Source organism: Gouania willdenowi, chromosome 13 (genome assembly GCF_900634775.1).
Source record: "Gouania willdenowi chromosome 13, fGouWil2.1, whole genome shotgun sequence".
In the NCBI taxonomy this organism is placed as follows: domain Eukaryota; kingdom Metazoa; phylum Chordata; class Actinopteri; order Blenniiformes; family Gobiesocidae; genus Gouania; species Gouania willdenowi.
The window spans coordinates 20,596,842-20,603,240 of record NC_041056.1 but is presented as its reverse complement, the minus strand read 5'-3'; the positions used below and the strand labels follow the sequence as shown (position 1 = coordinate 20,603,240).

Genomic DNA, 6,399 nt, shown 5'->3' with positions numbered 1-6,399 from the left:
GGGATTTAGTTACTTTTTAAGTATAATGATGTTGGCTGTGGACAGATGGAGAGGGTGGGTGTTTACACCTAGAACTGATAGTTGAGATCAAGGTTGTTGAAAATTTTAGTAGTTGCACATTTTCCAATTTGACATATTTAAAGTTCATTTGAGGTTAAAATCCTAGTCAGCTTGATAGACATACAATGACATTAGAGACAGAAAAACAATAAATACAGCCTATACAGGATGGTGGGAGCAGTTTTTGCTCTTAAGCAATCATTTTAAAAGATATTTTAAAAATGAGCTCAGATTGGGTAGATCTTGTATTTCAATGGGTAGGCTACTCCACAATATAAACACATTCTGTCCAAAGAGGCTTCTTGTAAAAGGAACGGGGCAAAGGCTTCTACAACTGGCTCTGGTTGGTCTTTTCTTTATAAATTCCTGCAATAGAGCAGATTATTTTGTACACCAAAGTAAATATTGCATATTTTATCATATTTTTCCAATTCAATAATAGTGTTTGTTTTCCATTTTTTTAAGAGATCCTGCAACAATGACATGTTTTTGGTTTCTTATAGTGTTTCTAAGTTTGTTTCTGAAATTTTGCAATTTTTTGTACGGTTAACGAATGCCGTTATCCAACTCGTGACTGGAAACTGAGTTTTGAGTCAATGATGACACTTGAGTATTTAAATTTGTTTACTTTTTTACGGTTTGTGATCTTGATCATCATTGAGGAGTAGTATGTGAAACTTTTGCCAAAAACTATGAAATAAACAAACAAAAAAACATACAGACTGTTTTTGGTATTCATAAGAGACAGTTGGGACTGTTGCAACCTCTTGATATATTGCACATTGCAGATGTGGGCAGCTTGTTTCTTGTTTTAGCTTGAACATAGAGAACTGCATCGTCGGCATTTAGCAACAATAATGTTTCAGGATTTTCTGCTGAGAAATCACTTGCCAAGACTTCCTGGGGTGGGGGAGGCAGGCTTAGCAGGTGAAAGCAGGAAGGGTTTGATGCTATTTGGCTTTGCCAGAATATTTTTCCTATGATGCAAATGTTACAATAACGTCAGAAGGCAAATGGAAATGTGTTTCCTGTGGCTCTTCAAAAGCACTGCAAACAGTCTGAAAAAGGCAGGCTGATGCAATTGAACACCACTAAGTTTCTTTATCTCCCCAAATGACTAATCGCTTTACAAAAGCAACTCATCCAGGCATCCTTTCCTTAAAGTCTGTTATAAAGCTAATGGACTGAATACGGCAGCATAAACTTATGGCAATAGCTTTAGAGATGCATTGCTTTGTGCTTCTTGTGTGCCTGTATTGCTTCTCTGCCACTAGTGCAAATGCAATTACTATTGCACGATGAATCATGCCTGGCCTCACCACTTTGAACAGCATTAAGTCTTCTTACCTATAAGCTATGATGTGTTATGTGCTGTTAAATAGAGGCTCTGCATTTCTTGTATCTTTAAGGCATGTTTTGTGATGTAAGTAGGTGCAAACTGTTTGAATAAAATTGATGCCATTGTTTGCTAGACTCAATACAAATAATTCTATTCAAAATTAAGTTGTTCATGTCATGTACACATAAAATGCACACACATACACATTATTTATTCGGCTAATTTAGATATTTGCTTCAAATGTTTAACTAATATTATATCCTAAATATGTATGCAACATACCAAACATCCTAATTGTTCATCTCTAGACTTTTTCTGCATTGCTTTCGCTTTGTAACTCTTAAGCTTAGATTTTTTAGTATTTGTTCAGTCAAATATTATTTCTCACTCTCTTAATCTTGTACAGGGAGGACCCTGTATCTTTTTTAATTGTCTTTTCAGAGAGTTTCATACTAACTAAAAATCCTAAAATTCAAATGTAATAGCCAATTAGATACAATATGCAGAAGTGAGGTGTGTTTGGATTTTTAGATGGATGAAAGTCATAGACGTGTGCTATCATAATTGTTGGCTCCTTTTAAACCAGGCAAACACATTCTTTTTTTAATTGGCACATTACACAAACAACTTCAAAAAAAGTGATATTGAAGAGAATAAAACCAGAGTCAACTCATGAAAATGTGGATCAGAAACTATTCAATTTCATGCCCGAGCATATTAGGGTTTATGGAGTGCTTTGAGAAACACATCCAAAGTTTGATCAATAAGAACAATCATCAAATGCTGTATGTGTCACTAATAACAGCATGACCAGGAAAAAAAACAAAAAAACTAGAACAAATATTACTGCCACATTAGACAAAAACCCTGTTTTGTGGACAAAATGAAGAGTAAGAGCAGACATTAATAAGAGCTAACATCAGCACTGTCATGCTGGGCCTTTCCATCTGGGTTTATGGACTCCACCAGACATGATGGGGAAAAAGGAAGGTCCTGAAAGCAACATCTAAAGGAGAGAAAAAATAAAAGCTTGACAGTGCAGGTACTGCTGAGCTAGTAATCAGCAAACATTGTTACCGGTACTTCCTACAGCCAATATTTTATTTTTCTACTCCATCACATAAAATGAGCAACGGTGACAAGGTCATCCTTGTCTGTCAGAGTGATTTGTATGAAGAAAGAAATACACAAAACACAGTGACAACAGACATCCAAAATAAAGTATACTGTCTGCCTCCTGAGATGTTGGTTTGTCGTGATTAATTGCTAAATATATTCAAATTCACTGCCAACAAAGTATCCAGTATTGTCTTGATACAAACTGAGCAAAGTATGTAATGTAAGTACAGTGAATTGGATACATGCGGTACAGAAACTCAAACGAGGCTGAAAAAAGAAAATTTTACAAAGCAAATCCATGTAGCTAAATTAATAGCAAAGACAGAGTGCATGAAAATATCTTTGGTGTGATTGGAAAAGGGCCACTGAAAGAAGAAGTGAGGAAAACAGAAGCGAGGAGGATGAGAACAGCTGAAAACAGAAAGGGAATCAAGAGATTTGAGAGATAAACGGGCAGACGGAATAGAGGCAGCTAAAATGTCGCCTCGGATATGGAATAATTGTCTACAAAAGAGTTCCACCAAATATAAGGGGGGTCGGCAGTCCTCAGAATACCTGAAGCAGAGGGAAATAATCATTTATAGGGATGTTTGTTATTAGGGTTTGGTCGATATCCCATATGAGATAGGCAGGCGATATATCAGCTCACCAATATTATCGGCCAATATCCATCCATCCATTTTCTTATCCACTTGCAGCCGTTCTCAGGGTTTGCGGGGGTCTGCTGGTGCCTATCTCCAGCTCTCAATGGGCATTAGGCGGGGGTACACCCTGGACAGGAAACTAGTCCATCGCAGGCCAACACAACCACATTCACTCCTATGGGCAATTTAGAGACTCCAGTCAACCTAACAGTCATGTTTTTGGATTGTGGGAGGAAGCCGGCGTACCCGGAGAAAACCCAGGCAGCACGGGGAGAACATGCAAAGTCCACACAGAAAGGTCCCAAGTGTCCACCGTTATTGGCCAATTTTCTCATTAAATACATATCAATTGCCATCGGTATTGGTTTAAAAAAAAAAACCATATGTGCTGTTGTCCGAAACTCTTTTCTTTTAAATGGCAATTTTTCCAGTACTGAAAATTAATTAATTTCAGGGGGGCGTTGGTCTATGTATACAGTATATTGCCATTGTTTGTGACCATAAAACCATGCAAAGACAGAGGACTTTTGGAGATGGCAGGATCCAGAGTGGAGCCTGAAGTCTGATGTGAAGAGTCGTGAATGGAACCATAACAGAACCTTGGGGCACTCGACAATGTGTGACATAATGTGATGTAATGTGGGTAAGAGTTTGTTCACTAACAAAGAGATATTTGAGAAGAAAGTCCAGATTAGGGCTTGGCGATGATATTGTGGTGGAGGGGGGAGTGTAAAGGTGGACTGAGGAAGGAGAAGGTGTGGGGGTGCTGCAAGAGCCCAGTAAAGGAGGACCTTCTTCCGCTCAGCTGCACGTCTTGGCCGGCTGTGAAAAGCTTCTTTTTTTTCCTGTCGGCACAGGAAGCCCACAGGGCGTCATTGTACCCAACGCGTGCGTGCGTACGTGCGTGTGTATGTGTGTGTGCTTGGACAAAGAAAGCAATAGTTAGGGGCTTCAATTTTCAAACAAAGTTATTGATGAATGTAGGTTTCTGAAGGTTAAGCTAATAATTATTCAAGTCATGTTACTGCTCATTTTTCCTTTTGCATCTCTGCATGGGTAACCACAGACGAGCCTCATCAACACCTAATAAGAGACTGATTTGTGTTTGCTGGACTCTTTCACGGTCCAAATGACCACAAAGACAGAGTGATGCTGCCTTCAAGCATGACAGTTGCACTCAGTCATAGCTGAGACCCTAAACCTACAGTCCCACCCACCCCTTCCCAGTGTCAACTAATGAATTGAATTACATGGATATTTTTCCTGGGTTTCTGTTTCACACAGTGTATTGTTCCCTTAGGTCACGGAGGTCCGAATTGCCTCTCATAGACGAGGTGATTGGTTCTCTTCCATTGTAATGCCTCCTTCAAGCGCTTTCATTGAATTTAATCTTTCATTTAATTTCATGAGTTTTTCTAAGTAATTGAGCAACACACACAGCTGCGTGTTCCCTGGCACAGAAGAGTGAATCATCTCCCCAGACTCATCCAAGCAGTTGTTAATTTTTACCAAATTGCTCATCATAAGATTACAGTACATGGCAAAAAATACATAAAAATCCTTAATCGGTTATTAGATTTCTCAATTACATACTGTACATCTTCTAATCACAATTGCAAATCACTGGTGTTTCCAGGGTTGCAATATTTTCCTTTTTTCTTGATCATTATATGCATTATTTAATGTATGATTGTTTTTATTTCCTTTTTCTTTTTTTTTAGGTTAGTTGTTTTTGTCCAGCTAGTCCAACAACTTGCTAACACTTTAGATAATTATCCTATCTCATTAAAGCCTTTTGTGCATGCAGTAGTACAACATTTAGTCATTCTGCATTGAAAACCTTTGAGGATTTAAAGGACATAAAAAATAATAAAAAACAGCATTATAAAAACTAGTTTGTTTTAAGGAATGAGTTGTTGATTAAAAAAATTACACTTAAAATCCTAATATACAGTGTAGAAACATCCCAGCATTACACACTTTTCTCTACATATTTTGTTAAACCAGACTGCACTAAAACACAAAAAGGCTTTGGAGCGGCAGTCTGCTATAATTCATTGTAACTTCATACATTTATATTCAGGGGAGAAATGTTAAATACACAAACCTACCAGGTACAAAACCAAATCTTGAGTTTAAACAAAGAAGGTTAAAAAAAAAAGAATCACAGAGCAGGGGATTCCAAACTCAACAATGTCAATACCCAATGTCCACATTGTAAGAAAAGTTGAAAGTCAACGAAATACCTGTTTTCAGTTTTATTAAAATAATGGCCAGTGTGTCTTTTAAGGAATTCACTCAACAGAGAGGGCGCCGTCAGTCTGTTTTTTTAGAAAAAACAGCTTTTTAGACGAGAAAGGTTGTGTAGGTGCCGTATTTGTGGACTTAAAGTAGGCTTTTGACACCGTTGACCACAAAATTCTGCTAACCAAATTATCTAATTTAATTTTTTCAGAGAAAGCAATAAATTGGATGAAATCATATCTTACTAACAGAATGCAGTGTGTTGTGGTCAACGGTGTCAAATCGCCCTAACGAGAGTGCACAGTGGGAGTACCACAGGGCTCCATTCTCGGCCCGGTTCTTTTTTCACTCTACATAAACAATGTTTTAGAAACATGCAAAAACACCAGGATACAAATGTATGCAGACAATGCTGTAATAAACGCTCCAGCAAAATATATACAGGAAGCTGGCCGCATTCATACATCTGAAATGGCTCTCAAAATCATATATCCTTTTAAATACTAAAAAGTCCGTCTGTATGATGTTTTCCAAACAAAATTAAAAAAAAAACTGACGTACCACCTTTGTCCAGACTGTTCTTTCAGTCATGGGCTGTAACATCTGGAACAGCATCCCTCTCACTACAACAGAATTATTCACGTTTAACACATTCAGGACTCAATTAAAAAAAAAAAAAAAAAAAAACTGGTTAAAAATGTGTTCATTAGACCCTACAGATCTCCTGGTGCATGACTGAGCCAAGTGTCAGGATCCTCTAAGCAGGTGTTACTTTGTAAATTATACCTGTTCATATTCATGCTCATAATGTCCTCTCTTTGCACTGTATGACCTGCCCTTGCACTAAAATCTCTATTCTATTGTGCAAGTCACAGAACGAACATTCAGATGTTATCAATGTATGAATTGTATGAACAAATTATGTAAGTATGTAGCCTCAACTTTTAAAATTTTGTATATGTTTTATAATTGTTGTTGGCATTATACACCTTG

At 37.5% G+C, this 6,399-nt stretch overlaps 1 protein-coding gene across 1 annotated transcript in view; it reads right to left on the bottom strand.

Moving 5' to 3' along the window:
• Positions 1-6,399, bottom strand: part of pdgfd (platelet derived growth factor d) — a 136,212-nt gene that overhangs the window by 107,891 nt on the left and 21,922 nt on the right. The gene's annotated exons all lie outside the window — the stretch shown is intronic.